This window comes from Lissotriton helveticus, chromosome 9, assembly GCF_964261635.1.
Source record: "Lissotriton helveticus chromosome 9, aLisHel1.1, whole genome shotgun sequence".
NCBI lineage: Eukaryota > Metazoa > Chordata > Amphibia > Caudata > Salamandridae > Lissotriton > Lissotriton helveticus.
Window position 1 is genome coordinate 1,095,038,806 of NC_136070.1, and position 18,044 is coordinate 1,095,056,849.

At 42.9% G+C, this 18,044-nt stretch overlaps 1 protein-coding gene across 3 annotated transcripts in view; it reads left to right on the forward strand.

Moving 5' to 3' along the window:
• The window catches only part of KCTD6 (potassium channel tetramerization domain containing 6), a 41,399-nt gene that overhangs the window by 1,239 nt on the left and 22,116 nt on the right, over positions 1 to 18,044 (forward strand). The gene's annotated exons all lie outside the window — the stretch shown is intronic.

The following is an 18,044-nucleotide window of genomic DNA, read 5'->3' on the forward strand; positions in this document are numbered from 1 at the left end:
CTCTTGTTGACGGGAAGCCAGTGGAGGTCTTTCAGGTGGCCTTTGATGTGATCTTGGCGAGGCATGTTTAGAATGAGTCTCGCTGATGCGTTTTGGATGCGTTGGAGTTTTTTCTGTAATTTGGCTGTAATTCCGGCGTAGAGGGTGTTTCCGTAGTCTAGTCGACTCGTAACCAGTGCGTGGGTGACAGTCTTTCTTGTTTCAGTAGGGATCCAATGGAAGATTTTTTTGAGCATACGAAGTACGTTGAAGCAGGAGGATGAGACGGCGTTGACTTGTTTGGTCATCGAGAGTGAGGAGTCTAGGATGAAGCCAAGGTTACGTGCGTGGTCTGTGGGTATGGGTGCTGAGCCCAGATCCGTAGGCCACCATGAGTCGTCCCAGGCAGAGGGGGAGGATCCTAGGATGAGCGCTTCCGTTTTGTCTGAGTTGAGTTTTAGGCGGCTGTTTTTCATCCAGACGGCTACTTCTTTCATGCCTTTGTGAAGATTGGTTTTGGCGGTGTTGGGGTCTTTGGTGAGGGAAAGGATCAGCTGGGTGTCGTCGGCGTAGGAGATGATGTTAAGGTTGTGTTGACGCGCGATGGAAGCGAGTGGACTCATGTAAACGTTGAAGAGGGTGGGACTGAGTGATGATCCTTGTGGTACACCGCAGATGACTTCTGTTGCCTCTGATCTGAACGGGGGAAGTCGGACTTTCTGAGTTCTCCCAGCTAGGAACGAGGTGATCCAGTCCAGGGCTTTTCCTTGTATGCCGATGTTGTTGAGACGTTTTATGAGGGTGCTGTGGCAAACCGTGTCGAAGGCGGCGGAGAGGTCGAGTAGAATGAGGGCCACTGTTTCTCCGTTGTCCAGAAGTGTTCGGATGTCGTCTGTTGCAGCGATGAGGGCTGTTTCGGTGCTGTGTTTGGCTCGAAAGCCGTACTGTGAGGGATCGAGGGAGTTGTTGGATTCGAGGAAGGCGGCGAGTTGGCTATTGACGGCTTTCTCAATGACTTTGGCCGGGAATGGGAGGAGGGATATGGGGCGGTAGTTTTTAAGTTCGGAGGGGTCTGCAGTTGGTTTCGTCAGGAGGGCGCTGACTTCGGCATGTTTCCAGCTTTCTGGGAAGGTAGCAGAGTTGAAGGAGCAGTTGATGACATCACGGAGATGGGGTGCGATGATGGAGTCAGCTTTGTTAAAGATGTGGTGGGGGCATGGGTCGGTTGGCGAGCCAGAATGGATGGAGTTCATCAGGCGGATGGTATCTTCAGTGGAAATTGGGTTCCAGGTGCTGAGGTTGTTAGCGGGCGGTTTATGTTCTGAGGGGGGTGGGGAGTATTGTTCGTTGAAGCTGTTTCCGAAACTTTTATGAATGTCTGCAATTTTGTTGTAGAAGAAGGAGGATAATGAGTCGCAGAGGTTTTGGGAGGGAGTGATGTCATTTGACGCTGCGGTGGGGTTGGTGAATTCTTTGACGATGTTGAATAGTTCCTTGCTGTTATGGGCGTTGTTGTCGAGTCGATTCTTGAAAGCAGATTTCTTGGTGGATCGAATCAGCTGGTGGTGCTTGCGGGTGGCTGTCTTGAGGGTGGACATGTTGTTGGTGGTTGGGTTTTTTCTCCATGTTTTCTCGAGAGTGCGGCATAGCTTCTTGGATTTCTTAAGGTCATCGTTGAACCAGGGGGGCTTTTTGCTGTTTTGTTTGGTGCGATGGTTTTTCAAGGGTGCTAATTCGTCAGCGCTGTGAGTGATCCATTGTTTGTGTTTGATGGCCGCTTCGTTTGGGTCCGATGAGAGGGTGGGTGGGTTTTGGTTGAGCGATGTGAGGAGTTGGTCGGTGGTGATTTTGTTCCATTTTCTTCGGGGAATAGGATGTGGGGGGTTGTGGGTCGAGGTGGTTTTGTAGCTGAAGTGAACATAACTGTGGTCCGTCCAATGGAGGGCTGTGGTGTGATCAAAGGAGCCTTCACCTTCTATGCGATTTCCTTCCTCAATTCTCTCTTCATCTTCCATTGTATCTTCCACTTCATCTTCCCACAACCATTCCCCAAACATGGCTGCAGTTCCCCCAACATCCTCCTCCTCTGCTTTTTTAACATTTTTACATTTTGCAATTCGACTCATATGCCATACCCGACCATCGCTAAGTCTGGCCGAATTTTTCAGACACTCCACAACCTTACAAGGTTTGGAAAAAACACTTTCTCCCTTTGCCACTTTTCCCCATTTCTTGGTTTTAACCCAATCTCCTACCGCAAGCTCTTCCACCCTTGTCACATTTTTCTTATCATAGTTCCTTTTGTACACTTGTTGTGCTTTTATGATATTCTCCTTCACTTTTTCTGGTGACCATTCAACATGTTTAGTACTATTCATCCAACCAGTATTGTCCCTTGTGATCGGTTCTCTACCCCTCATCATCACAAATGGACTCAAACCAGTGAGAGAAGGTGTGAGACGATAACCCCACAACATTTTTCTTAGCTCAACTTCCCAATTCTTTTTATTCTGGCATGCAATTTGTATTGTTCCTTTAATGACCCGATTAAATCGTTCTACAGCTCCATTACCAGAGGGATGGTACACAGATGTTAACGCATGTGTAATACCATTCCTTTTTAAAAAATCTTCTACATTCACTGCTGTAAAATGTGTACCATTATCGCGGATAATTCTTTTCGGCAATCCTTCTCTCAAGAATATACTCTTAAGAAAATCGATCACAGTCTCAGCATCAGCTTTTTTGACAATTTCTAATTCAACCCATTTGCTGAAGTAGTCTATTAAAACTATAATAAACCTACCCTCATGCTTGTTCTGTACCGGACCAACAAAATCAACTGCAATCAAATCCCGAACCATTTCAGGACATTTTACAGGTGACAATGGTGGTTTTAACGTCGTCAAGCTTTTATCCGAATCAGCACATTCCTTGCATTCCCTCACCACTCTTTCCACTTCAATATCTACACCTGGCCACCAATATGAGCTCTTAACTCTTTTCTTGGTCCTAACAATCCCAAAATGTCCTTCATGACATAGATCTACTATTTTTTTCCTCAGAGTTTTCGGTGGTACAACCTTTCCTCCCCTGAAAATAGATCCTGACTCTACACTCAACTCACTTCTTACCTCCCCAAAACTTCTTTCTTCTTCCACATCTGGTTTCCTTCCACCCCAACCGTCTAAAACCTTCTCTTTTACTCTCTCCAACAACTCATCTTTTCCATAATGCTCAAGCCACTCTTTTCCTCCAATCAATACCTCGAAATCTTCCTCCACCACAGCAATTTGATAATCATCCCACTCACTTCTAGGTACTTCTTTTATAGGTAAGGGTATTCTACTTAAACAGTCTGCAATTTTATTTTGTACTCCTGGAACATATTTTATCCTGTAATTGTAGTCCTGCAATCTCATAGAAAGTCTTGCTATTCTCGCTGATGCCCTAATCATTCCTTTTGTAGTCAACAAATTCACCAGTGGTTTATGGTCCGTTCTTACATCAAACTCATTCCCCCATAAATACACTCTGAAATGCTCCATACCCCACACACATCCAAGGGTCTCCCTTTCAATTAGCGAATACAGTTCTTCTGCTTGCGTCAATCTTCGCGATGCAAATCCAATTACCACTTCTTTCTCCCCTCCTTCATTTTGCGTCAAAACTGCACCCAAACCTTTTCCGCTTGCATCCACTGTTAACACACTCCTCAATTCCGGATCAAATCCCTTAATTGGTGTGGCACAACAAATATCTCTTTTAAGGACCTCAAAACTTTTTTACATCTCTCACTCCATTCGAACTTACATCTTTGTTTCAACAACTGTCTTAAATCATAGGATTTCTCTGAAAAATTCTTTACAAATTTCGAATAATACTCCGTCAGCCCTAAAAACGAACGGAGTTCATCCTTATTCTTAGGCTCCGGAGCCTCACTCACCGCCTGTAGTAATTCTTTCTTTGGAGAGATACCGTCTGCACCAATATTATGACCTAAATAAGCCACTCTTTGTTTAGCAAATTTACTTTTCCCATATTCTGCCGTCAGCCCCTTATTTCTCAAAACATTGAAAACATCCTTCAATCTCAGGTCATGAGTCTTCCTATTTTCTCCAAGAGAAGTCTTACTAGGAGTAAGAAACAATCCTGAGCACTCTTATAGCATCAAGGCATGCATAATTGAAAGGGTAGACAAGATGAAGCTCATAAGTTTTATTCCTTTGGTACAACCAAAATGATATCCATAGTGATATAAACGACAAGTTATCACTTATTTGCAATATCCATTTTTAAAGTAAATCCATTGTAAATTCATGGAATCGGGTTAACACAAGGTGAAATGGAAAAACCCCAATGCATTTCGTGCTATGTTGGACTATTTGATATACACCTTATGGAACCGGAAGGTGTGTTTCTGAGCACCTAAAAATTGTCTTACCTACTTACCTTTGGATTATTATTTACCTATATTGGAGTGCAGTGGTTTGTTTCTTCCTTGTGATTCTTCCTATTTTCTCCCATCACCAATATGTCGTCCTGGAAAAACAACACTCCTGAAATCCCTCTTAGACTCTCACTCATAATCCTTTGAAAAACCGCCGCCGCAGAGGCTAGCCCAAACGGCATCCTGACATATTGGAAACACCCAAAAGGTGTAATAAAGGACGTTATCTTCCTGCTTTCTTTGTGCAATTGAACCTGATGGTACGCTGACGATAGATCAACTGTTGAAAACCATCTCATGCCCTTAGTTTTTGCCAACAACTCATTAATCTTAGGTAGGGGGTACTTATCTACTAAGATCTCTCTGTTCACACCTCTCAAATCCACACAAAGTCTAATCTTTCCATTTGATTTCCTTGCTACCACAATCGGAGACATCCATACAGACGACTCTATTCTCTCGATAATTCCAGATGTCTCCAACCTCTCCAACTCTTTCTCCAATTAATTCCTCACTGTAAACGGAACATTTCTTACTTTATAATTTACAGGAACAGCATTCTCTTTCAGCTTTATTTCATGCTTGAACCCCTTAAGCACACCAATTTTTCCTGAGAATACATCACTGTACTCTTCTTTAATTTTTTTTTAAACTCCTCATCCTCTTCTAGTACCATAACCTGTTCTTTCGCATTAGGGTTAAGTATTATATCTAAGCTCGCTTGGTCTTTCCATCCTAAAACACTTGGTCCATACTCTGCCACATACATCCTTCCCTCTGCTACTCTCCCTTTGAACACAAATGTAACATCTCTATACCCTAGAATAGGATTTTTTTTTCCAGTGAATCCTCTCGGATTGATGTCACTTTCCATTAAATCCATGCCAATTTCTTTCTCAAACCTTTCCTTCCACATATCCAAATTGACAATAGTATAAGGCGATCCCGAATCAGCCACTAATATTACTTTAACTCCCGCCACTTCAATTTCACATTTTGGTTTGTTCCTACCATTACTCTTTATATCCAAAATGAAATCTCTTATTATAAAAATGTCATCATCATCTGAATCGTCTTCTTCATCTTGCTTCCTTTTTTCGTCTTCTTCCTTTGCCACATATTTTATCCTTGTAGACTTTTCTCTTCTATAACAAACTCTTGCATAGTGACCAATTAATCCACACACTGTGCATTTCTGATCTTTTGCTCTACATGCTTGACTGTTCGCCAAATGTGTATAACTTCCGCATCTATAACATGCCAAATTGGTTGTGCCTTCTCTTCTGTATTCATTCTTTGTGCCTTGAAAATACTTCTTCTCCGACTTCCTTTCATTAAATTTATCTCTCTTGTCTGCACCAACACTGCTCGCTCTCATCATTTTCCTTATAACGCACACCTCTTCTTTTCCCTTCTCATCATCCAGGGCTTCTTTTGCACACCTTACTGATACTTCAGCTTTCCTTACCACAGCTAACACTTTGTTGAGTGTTCCATCTCCCATGATCCACAATCTTTCTTGCACCCTCTTATTATTTGTAAGCATAATAATTTGATCTCTTATTAACTCCTCTTCAATTTGTCCAAATCTGCATTTCTCTGCCATTCTTTTCAAAACTCCTAAGTAATCATAAATTTTTTCATCCTATTCTTGTTTCCTTCTGAAAAACCTATATCTGTCAATTGCTGCACATATTGTCGGTGCATAGTACCTCTCTAAGTCGTCCAATGCATTTTCATATACATCTGTTTCTTCATTACCTCTTTCTTTTTTTTGCATCCTTTCATATTGTCTTATTCCTTCTGGTCCTAAGGAATGCAGTAATATCCCTTTTTTTATTTCTGGTGTCATTTCTTCATTTTTTATAGTGAACATGTAATTTTTAAAGTAAACTTTCCACTCTTGCCATCTTATTTTTGGTTCACCTCGCTCTGTTAAGAATGGTATTGGTGGTGTCAAAGTGAATGTTTGTGCTGCACACATTTTTTTTTTACACTGTTTTAATTAAATTCACTCCTTTATTTTGTTCTTCTTCCTCCTTCCTTTATTTATCCTTTAGTTCACTTCCACTCTTCAAATGTACTTATCAGCCTTTCACTACTTTTATACTTCTTTTCATTCGTTTCCTCTTTTAAAACGAATATGAGTTCCCCAAACTCCTCAAAATGGCCGCCGACTTGATGACGTCACACGCTATCCAATCAGCGTGTGTACATTCACTTCTTCCTCTTCACGTGTCACAATCGCTGCTCTCCGTTGCCGTACGCAGTGTCAGAGTCGCTCTTCACACCCCTCTCTTCTCGCGTCACAATCACCCAGACGCTGCTCTTCTTGCTGCCGGGCGCCGACGCGCCTTTCAGATCTTCATTCACTGCGCGCGCTCCTCTGTTGACATCACGCGCCTCTCAGAGCTTCAATCACTGCACGCGCTCTTCAGCTGACACGCGCTGTTTTAACGGTAACACGATACTTTCATCTTCTTCCTTCCTTTTAGTTTTTTTTTTTTTAAGTATCATTTACTTCTCATTCCGCTCACCTCATTTATGTCAATTTCTCCTACAGTTCGAGTTATCCTTGTTCGTTTGTATCTTCCTGCCCTTCACTTTATTTCTTTTCTTAAATCTCAGTGGGTCCACGCAGAGTTGCCCAATCCTCCGTCGCCAAAATTGTAAAGATGGGTCTCAGTCAGAGTATCTTCTTCAAGTACTTTATTGGCAACTCTGTTTAACGTAGCAGGAACGATCTCAACAAGTCCTCCGTCTCCCATCAACTGTCCCACCCTGGAACCCCACATACACGTTCTTATTCTAAGAACCTATCTACATTCCTAATAAAAATATTACAACACAACAGTGTCCTGGAAATATAGGCCGTTGATATATTTGAACACATAGCAATTTGGAGCAGGGGATCATTCTTTGGGCACATAGGACTCAGGACGTTGGAGAAGGGACACATGAGCAGCTTCAACGAGGCAGAATGTGAAGAGAGGTGTGCCGGATAGGCAAGGCCACTAGAATTGCGTTGCAGGGGAGGACCAAAATTAGCGTCAGGATTGCCTAAATTATACAGTAAGAAAAACAAATTATGCGGCATCATGTGGCACATTTTGCCATAGTATTTACTTATTTGTTTTGTCATTTCTACTCCGGGTAACACTGGTACATTTTTTGACCTCATCAGTGCTAGTTTGACCGGCAAAAGCAGCAATAAGCAACTGAAAGATGACTAGTTCACTTATGCTTAGTGCCGTCCACTGCGCAGGAACACGTCGCCACATTTTTTGAAAAGTTTGAGTTAAAATTGTCAAATTCATAATAATTCGGCAGCAGAACTGCATAATTCTAGTGACCTGTGTGGTATCCTCTACTTTAGGGGTAGGCTGTCACGATTAACCTCACCCCCTCCTCCTGTTTAAGTTGGGCTATGCCCCTGTGATATGCCTTAGAATGTCACAGTCCTGAAAGTTCTAGGTGAAGCTCTCTGCATGGAGTTGGTGAGAGACTTCACGGACGACAGCTGTGGGAGGGGTCCTCTTGCAGTTACTTGACAAATAAACATCCTTGTTTTGAATGACATGCCCAGAGAATAAGACTCAAAGAGAACTCTAAATTTGTCTCAGCTAATGTGAGAAATCTGCCTATTTCCATTCAGAAAGCAGTGTGGGAGGAATTAGAGAAGTTCTGCAGTTTGGGAGTGATCGAGCCTGTGGAAGCCATTGAATGGTTGACATCCATTGTAGCAGCCAAGAAGGCAGCCGGCACAGTGCGCTTATGCATTGATCTAAATTTAGAGAAGTAATAGTGGACAACCACCCCCTACCAAACATCACACAAATGATGAGTAGATTAGCCGGAGCAAAGGTATTTTCAACACTAGATCTAACCTCAGCCTATTTTCAAGTCAGGCTACACCCAGAGTCACAAGAACTCAAAGCGTTTATCACGCAAATGGGGGCCTACAAGTTCAAATGCATGCCTTATGGACTTGTATCCGCCGCCGCGGTTTATCAAAGGATCATGAGCAACCTCCTCAAAGGCATACCTGTAGTACTTTGCTACCAGGCTGATGATCTGATATTTGGAGAGAATGGAACAAAACATGAAATTAGGCTCAGACAAGTCCCTTTACAGTGAAAAGAGAAAAGTGTAAGATTGGGTGCGCTGAAAAAGAGTTCCTAGGGCATAAAGTGACAACGGAGGGCATTCGCCTCAAAACAGAGTTGCAAAACACCATTCTAAACCTTTCCCCACCCAAAAGCAAAGGGCCATTGGAATTATCAAATAATAGAGGGGCAGACTACGCATCAAGGTTGACTACAAAACATCCAGGCAGTGATAAGATCAGCGGCGACTCTTCTGCTATGCCGGAGGAGCCTTCCACCACAATAAATGGCAGGAAAGGAAAATAAAACAATAATAAACACTCATTTTATTTTTTCTTTCCTGACGAGTCTTGGGGGCGGGGCCTGGAGGGAGAGAGGCACTGAGGGGAGTGGTAGTGCACTCCCTTAACAGCGTATGACGGTTTGGGTAGTGCAAAATGTGCCATGCCAAGCCACTGGTGACATTTGGTACTTGCAAATAAGAAACAAAACATACAAGCTGCCCTGGTGGTCCCAATGAGGACTCATTTGAAGCTTCACGCCCAGTCACAGGTCCAGGAAGCGGGATACAGTCTTTCAAATGCCTCACTCTCTCACTCAGTTTGCTAATTACAAGAATGGGCTACGCAAATGGAGGATTGCATTTCCAAGGGATAGCAGCCTTCACCTGTGGGCTGCTTCCTCTGTTCCATATCCCAGGTTGCCTGTTTCAAAGTGGAATACTCTGCTAAAACAGTTTCCATTGTTTTAAATCTGAAAATGGATGATTATGAGTAAAATAAACTGCCTAAAAAATGCCGCTAAATTTCCATATTTGTGCCGCCAAATTTCCATATTTGTGCTGCTAAATTTGTTAATCCATGCCGCAATATCCTGGAGGGTCTGGTCAAAGAGCAAAACTTCATATTTCAAATAATCATATCAACAGTTTAAAATCAGCCAATGATGAGAGACTTGATATGTTTTTAAAACCTTTATTCCCATTAAGAGATTAGTATGGTGTCTTTATTTCAGTTAGTCCATAAATTAAATACATTTACAGAAATCTTATCAAACAGAATGGTCAGAATAAACCATCAAATATTTAATTAACACGTTCCATAACAGAATAAAGCCATACCTTTTGTTAAACCAAAACATTCTGCAGTTATGGCGAGCATTTCTATGCATATCAAGCTACTAATTCACATTGTACACATTTCAGCAATATTGGGTTTGCTTCTAGTTAAAGAAACTTGTTTCTTAGCTATTCTATGGCTCATACGGACAACTATGGCTGCCTAGTGCAAATCGGCACATTTCAATGTGTGTTATTTTAACATCAAGTTTTTCATGTATCTTTCCATATTTAGCTAATAAGCTCATTCATTTTAATTAATCAACTTTCTCACTAGTATTGGGTTCAGACGCACCCGTCATTTCCACGCAGAATATACTTAACCCCCCAAAGATTTGCAGCGCAAGGCGAGAACTTGGCCAGACACGTCCTAGATGCATTGCTGGGTGGGCTGAGTTTATACACATAAATCTGTAGTGCAGTGTATAGCTTCTAGGAGCAAGTAGTGGACGAAATGGTACAGACCATGTTTTCCCATAGTTCTTACACCTCTATTGCTTACTGGGTAATTTCAAACGCCCTTTGTATTTCTGTATTGCTTTTCACCTTTGATTTATTTGTTTTAATCATGGTACAACAGAGTTATTTTTGAAAACCTTTCTATAGAGTATTAATGAAATTCAAACTGCAAGTTCATACTAATGGCAATAGCGCAATGCAAATATCATCACTCAGCACTGCAAACAAAAGTAAAAACATTGTCATTTTCAATGCCAAGAGCTCTAATTTTCACAAATGCGAGACCGATTGCATTGCAAATGCTTATTTTATAATGCCACCCAAGTGCAACCTGAGCCCTTCAGAATCTAGATTTTGATCTAAATGTATTTGCCATATATATGAATGTAGACAAATTCAAACAAATTGATTACATTGAATTTTGGCCCAATGTAAATGAATATTTCACACCTAGACATAGGTAAAAAATAAAAAAGGGGAATTTGAAAATAAAACATGTTGAGCTTTCCTGTATTGGACAGGTGCATAGTTTGCTAATGAAATATGGGTATCAAAAGGGGTGGCAATTAAATAAATAAAACACCTTAACGATCCCCATGGTAATCTCTATAATATTGGCTTTAAAAGTACAATAATGAAATGTAAACGTATGAGAGACAGGTTACTGGAGGACATTGTACTTTTCTGTTGGCGACTTTGAGAAATGATTGTAAGGATTTTGATCATTTTTTTCTGATGTAATCCTAGCAGAAACATACCATTTGCCACTACCCAAAATTCTGGTGTTCTCATTACTTAATAATGCTCCAAATCTTCTCCCCTATGTAGAGCGCCTTTACATAGGTAATTCTGTCATCTATTTGGATCCCCTATGTAGTATCCATGGATACCCATATCCATTTGACTTGCCTGGGAAGCTGGTAAAATACCAAGAGCCAGGGACCTAATGAGTTATGCAAGGTATTTATTAAAACATTTATAGCATATTGGGCAAGAATATATGTGCCAGTATTGAATTTTTTTTTAAGTGGCATAGTACTACGTTCATAACTAAGTATTGGGTTACCAGTTTATTTAAAAGGATTGCAAAGTTTGCTATCATGAATACTTTTTAATAGCATTATTTAGATCCCTAGATAGCATATGCACAAAGATTAATGGAGACACCATTGAAAGGAACTTTACTTTGAATATACACTGTTGCTTGTTAATAACGTTTGTGTTTGATATACGAGCAGACAATTGTCTAAACCTTGTTTTATCAACAGACAGCAATACCATATTTTTGTCTGGTCTTGTAAGTAGCTGGCTTAAAAAAATGAAATAGTGGTAAATGTATATTTTAAAATGTGCCCATGTACTTATTTAGTGGTTCTCTTTCTTAATGACATTGAATTTTGTTCTTCAAAGTATCCTACCAGGTGTCTTTGTTAGAATGACACCTTAATGTGATGACCGGGTTGGAACTGGTAGATTCTTCTTTCCGAGGGACAACCTTTTTTTTTTTCCTCTTACCAACAGTCGTGGTCCATAATCTTTACACTCTACAAAACCATTACAAGTCTCTCAGAGGAATTAGATTAAAGTGCCTTTAATTTGCTAATCTCCCGTTATATTCCTTGGTGTCATATAAGGACAGAAAATCTTATTTTGGGAAGGGAGAACATGAAAAGGAGTGGCATGAGAGTGAAATTCAAATGTTGGCCCCTTTAGACCAGAAACCATTGCAACAGAAGGAAGGCAATTTAGGAGTGAAAAGTATGTTTTTTTTAAGTCTCACGTTTTTTTTAAGTTTTACGTCTCGCTGATGAACCTGAATTAATTAATTTCTGACCATTTTAAGTTTCTACAGTGTCGTGTGATGGATGTGCTGCTCGCTGTGGCACACACCCGCACTGTCAAGATTTTTGTTGATGCATGTACTTTTCAAGTTGTGTACTTTGTTAATCAATCCTCTGGTTTCCGCTCACTTTATGGTCTCAAGTTTTTGTAATAGTTTGACACCTTTTATTCTCTGTCTTGCTAAACCATTATTAATATGTCTTCCTTAAGTTAATTATGTTTATTCGTTCCTATCACTTTTACTGATCTGTGGTGAGTCATAGTGATAGAGCGCGCAGGTCACCCGACCAACAATTTTACCACATACGTATCGGGCCCATATATTTCAATTTACCATATTTATTAATCGGGTAAACTTACACTCTACTACCAGTATCCCTTGTTCCTTCCTATTTATTCCTACTGTACCCGACTTACCAATCCACCGTTACGGGTACCTAGGATCACAATGGATCAGGGAGCTAGCTGTAAATGAAAGGCAGACACCAAAATACAACAATACTATTTACTTTGTTTGCACTCATATAATAACCAGAGACACGAGAAGTTTTAAAACCTTTATCTAAATTTCATCAGATTCCGTAAGCATAAGATTTACAATAAGTAAGCAATCAATAACCAAAATTACAAAGAGCACGTATCCATAAAGGAAGTAAAGGAAACCAACCATTTATAAGTATAAAGGAATGTAAAAACAGGGAACATGCTAATATAGGTTTCAGAGTTTAGACTCAGTATGTTGTCTAAAGGACGGGAAAAATAAGGAACATACTAGAATTTCACAGTGAAATATTTCCCCATGAAGAGGAACTATAGGTAAAGTAAGAATAGACCATACTAATAAAACAGTGCAATTGCTTGAATCGAGTAAAGGATGGGTAAAGAAAAGGAACATCTATATATTGTTTGAGTAGTACTTAGAATAGTGCTTATAGGATGGGGAAAAATTGGAACATGCTAGTATAACAACTACAATGTAGGACTTTAACATTTGTCAGCAACGGGAGGGTAAGAAAAAGGAACAATATGCAAGTACGATTCTATTTAAAGCAAGAAATGGAGAATGCAAATGGACAGGTTCCCTTAGAATTATATTTACCTAGAACGGTGTGAAGACCAACTCTGGCCACGGGTCAGTTAAGGACAGGAGGAACCCCAAGGAAGGACAGTCGCCAGTAGGCCAGCAGGTGCAGAAGGGACACCCCAGGACAGGACAGGAAAACCAGATTAGGATCAGGACAGGACCACCAAGGTAAGACCAGCACCCGCAGTTCGGAAGCAACGCCTGCGCTCCACCCTCTCTGCAGCTATCGAATTCCCCAGCAAAGTGCTCAGCCAGCACTTAAGGTTTCCAAAACCCCGCTTGGGTCTCTGGAAATTACGGACAGAGTGCTCCGCAACAGTCTGTATCAGTCACCTATTGAGTGCGTTGGGTCAGTGACAGGTCAGCTATTCGGACAAGTCTGACAATTTCTCCAGCTAAACCTAGGCTAGTTATACTGTTTTCGGGTCAGTGTACCACCCCCCCAAATGTTGCAAGTGTCAGAATCCCCAATTTCGATTGGTCCTCAAGTAGGATAGGTTAACACACTGTAACCTTTAGGTACAAGAATCGACAGAGCCAAGGCTGGGTTCAGGGCAAGGGGTTTAATTGCTATATAAGCGTTCAACAAGTCTCTACAGGCAAACACATGAAACAGGGGAGACAGCAGTTCCTCCCGTCTACTCCGTTCTTCGGTGCTCTTTCTCTCCTCCCCGGGGTTGATGTCCGTTGTCCAGCTCACCCACAAGCTCAACAAGCATTTGCAATGCAATAGGTCTCGCATTAGGAAAGTTTGAGCTATTGGCATTGTAAATGACAATATTTTTGTATGTGTTGGTTTTGAAAATGGATACATTAATAGCATTGTTATTTACAATCCCAATAGCTTAAACTTTTGCAAATGTGACACCTATTGCATTTGTAATGCAATATGTGTTGTGTTGAGAGTGGGAGAGCGGGACAGTGGGAGAGTGGGTGGGAGAGTCAGTGAGTGGGTGGGTGGGAGAGTCAGTGAGTGGGTGGGAGAGTGAGTGGGTGGGTGGGAGGGAGAGTCAGTGAGTGGGTGGGAGAGTGAGTGGGTGGGTGGGAGAGTCAGTGAGTGGGTGGGAGAGTCAGTGAGTGGGTGGGAGAGTGAGTGGGTGGGAGAGTCAGTGAGTGGGTGGGAGAGTCAGTGAGTAGGTGGGAGAGTCAGTGAGTGGGTGGGAGAGTCAGTGAGTGGGTGGGAGAGTCAGTGAGTGGGTGGGAGAGTCAGTGAGTGGGTGGGAGAGTCAGTGAGTGGGTGGGAGAGTCAGTGAGTGGGAGGGAGAGTCAGTGAGTTGTAGGGCTGGATTACATTCCATGGCTTCCAATTAAAATTACCATCGGACAATGAATCCAGCAAATAAGGACTTTGGCTAAACAGCTCCCCCATTACCTGTTAAGACATTTTTCATCAAGTATCACTTGGACGCTCATGGACTGTGTGCTTGTGGCAGCTGTATGGGGCATTTGTTATTAGCATGCATAAGCTACTGCTGAAGGTCTTCGAGCAGTTTCCGGTTTTGCTTTATTATGCCTGAACATTAGTATGCAAACTACTAAAGATATTTCAATGTGATTCTCTCGAGGCTCGTTAGTCCCTTATCACATCCCCAAATTCTCCTACAGACTTTACAGACTTTAACTTAGAGATTACTCTCCAGGTTAAGAGGGAAAAAAAAACTAAACATACACGGCGTTCCTGGCGATCAGAATCACGGCAGTAATGGTAACTGCTTTTGCTACTCGAAATGCGAGCCTTAGCGATTTTATTTAGGAGTGGCTATAATTAAACATAATGCATTTTATTTTTCTTGACTGCTGTACTGACCTGTGAACAAAAGAAACTAATTCTGACTGCCAGAAGAGAGCATCATAGTTGCATCCCAGAATCATGCAAGGTCAATAGCCACTGCACAGTATGCCTTTTACAGTAAAATAACAAGGAAGTGTCAGCACAGAAAAGCGGGCGAATAAAATAAAACACAACTTTTACACATATCGAAGTCCTATGTGCTGACGCGGTGCCCAGGGTGATGTGTCTACAGACAGGAAAGGGTTAAAACGCAAACTCACCGCAGCAGCCCGGCTTCAACAGGAAGCCAGGCAACCTTTGTTGGGACGGGGGCGGGGCCGGACACGCGACCGGAGCTTCCCAGGAGGCAGGCTGCAGTGGCTGGCGCATGGCTCCGGTGCAGAGAGAGGAGAGCCCTGCGTGCAGCCGGCGTCCGCCCGGGAAGCCAAGGAGCGGAGTGCCGGTGTCCCTGTGCCCGTTGACGTCGGAAGAGTCCTGCGGAGTAGAAGTCCCGGTGAGTGGGGCTGCAGCGTGTGTATGTGTGTGTGTACGCGCGCGCGCCTGTGTGTGCGTGCGTGCATGCAGAGGGGTGGGGGCTGGATGTGTCCGGTGAGTGGGGCTCCGTGCTTGCGTGTCTGTGTGTATGCAGAGGGGTGGGTGGGGGGCGGCAGCGTGTGTGTGTGAGCGCCCGCCTGTGTGTATGCGTGCATGCAGAGGGGTGGGGGCTGGCTGTGAGTTACTCTGCGCAAGCGCGGCTCAGACGCGCGCTCCCGCGGTCAAAACTGAGACTGCAAAAGCGCGCGTCTGAGTCGTGTCCACTCTCCTGAATACGGGTCACATTAGGTCTGTAGCAGACACTCTCAATGCTCACGCATTGAGAGTACGTCTGCTCGACCTAAAAAGAAAGAAACGTGGCTGTTAGTGCACAGCTCTTATAAACATGGGAATCAGGGATGGGTAGTGAGGGAGTACGTTTTGTGCGTACAAAGAGACCACCACCAAGGCTATGAGCGACCCGAGAGTGCAGTGTTTTACAGGTCCTCTACGGTCTACCCGACTCCTTCCTACCCGGTCCCTCCCCGCTTGAAGCTGAACAGGTTACGCAAGCGGTCACGCACCTGTGATAGCCACGCGTCCTCCTGCGCGTGGCTGGGCGGTAGTCGGTGTCGGTGGCCTCCTGGCTTCTCCGGCTCCCTTCCTCGCGTTGGTCCTTCCACAGGGTTGTCCTCCGGTTCCTCGTGGTGGGGCAGGTTCTCCGACCTTCTTCTCGGCGCCGCCTCAGGGCTTTCGTCGTCCTCTCCCTCGGCAACACCCGCGTCGTCCTCTCTCACCTCCGTAGCTGTAGTCGTCCTCCATAGCAGCTCCTCCGCGTCTTCCTGGTCCGCCCTTCTATGACGAGCAGTCGTCACTGATTGGAGCACCGTGGCCCCCGTCACAGGGGCGGGGCAGGCAGCCTCGTAGGCGAGACACGAATTAAAGGGGCCAGCCCAGTCCTGCATTGGGGATGAGAAGTCCGTTATTGGACGGCAGTCACCGACCCTCTGACACACACCAACCAGGACAAACTTCTACAATACCACATTTGCATACTCTGGGACCGCCTATTGAATTTGGGGTTCCCATGACCTAAGTTTCTATATTACAATAGAGCATCTATGAATTATGATACATTGAGAACAGTTCAGCTTCTTCTGCTAGGCGAAGGTGCATCTTCCCAGGCACATCTTGGCTGGGACTTCGGATTGGCACCGTTTCAATGTCACTGGCAGAAGACGGTCATGCGCAGAAAGGCTGTTCAATATGGAATCACGAGTGTTCCTCGGGCCCCAAATAATACGATACATGAAAAGTAAGCGAAAACAATTTAGAAATACAGAAAAAAATGAATACACTGTGTACCATGAATAGCTACTCTATACCCCTTACCCTAATGCTATAGTTATTATAAAGTAAGTGCGGAACAAACAACTTTGCGAAAGCAGCTTTGCAAGCACGGAGCATATGAGAAACAAAGCGGCCATTTTAGCTATATTGCGCATGAGCAAACATTTCCCACCAGAACTGCGAGTACGTCACGTCACGTGAGTGTGACCAACGCATGCGCAGACTAAACTCCCGCGAAGCAGCGGCCATTTTAATGACAAGCGTTATTATGTTTTAGTAAACACATAAGCAAGCATCGCTAGGACACCCAAATGTCAGAATATCGGGGAAAATTAGTAAGACATACATATTGGATTAATCTATTATTGTTATTCGAGGTTCATGAGTACAAGCAAGTTGCGCTACGTGCAAATTCTTGCTCCATCAATCCCCTCTTTGATGATATTTACTATCATCACAAGACAATAGAATCAGATGCCAACTTTTTACAATTTGCCCATTTCAATCTCTTCCAACATTTGATTCAACTTCTCTTTCGTTTCTTTGTTAGGGTGAGAATTCTTCACCCTTTTATAAATCTGATTATTCAGTTCCTCTAATTCAAGTTCATCCACATTCCGTTTCACGCCTCTTTTGTTCACAGTATATTTCTTTTGGTGTTTGCGACATTTGCAACAGACAAATATGAGGAATATGATAAAACCTATTCCTGAAATTGGCATCAGTACTTTAAACAATAAACCTCTACCTAACTCTGCAAACCAATGACCTACAGCGGAGAGACCATCAGTAAGTCTCTTCCAGACACTGTCAACCTCCAGTGGTTTGAGTTCCTTTGCCAAATTTGTAATGTTCCTTACATACCTTTGGATTCCCACGCTTTTATCAGGTATGTAAGTGCAACAAAGTTGCGCTTTCAACATTCTGCAGACTCCGCCCTCTTTTGCTAATAGAGTATCAAGAGCAAGTCTGTTTTGTAAAACCATTGATCTGATCGCAACCATTTCGGTATTGACCATCAAGAAACCTCCAGCAGTGTCGGTAGATAACGGATCTACTACTGTTGACAATTTGCAAATTTTGTTTGCGTTCAGAACCACTCCCACTGCAGGTATTATTGCGCTAAAAATATCTCCTACAATCTCTCCAGCAGTTTCTCTTTTATTGCGTACTAATTGGTTAGTTTCTTCAGTGCTTCCAGTGATTTTCCCCACATGGTATATCTTTGGGAAGACAATACCAAAATAGCAACTCCCGTACCAATGGTCGGGAAATTTGAAGTAAGCCTTGTTCCCACAAATAAAATAAATTCCAGGAAACACAGGCTCTGTCCCATCTTTGAAACCCCAACC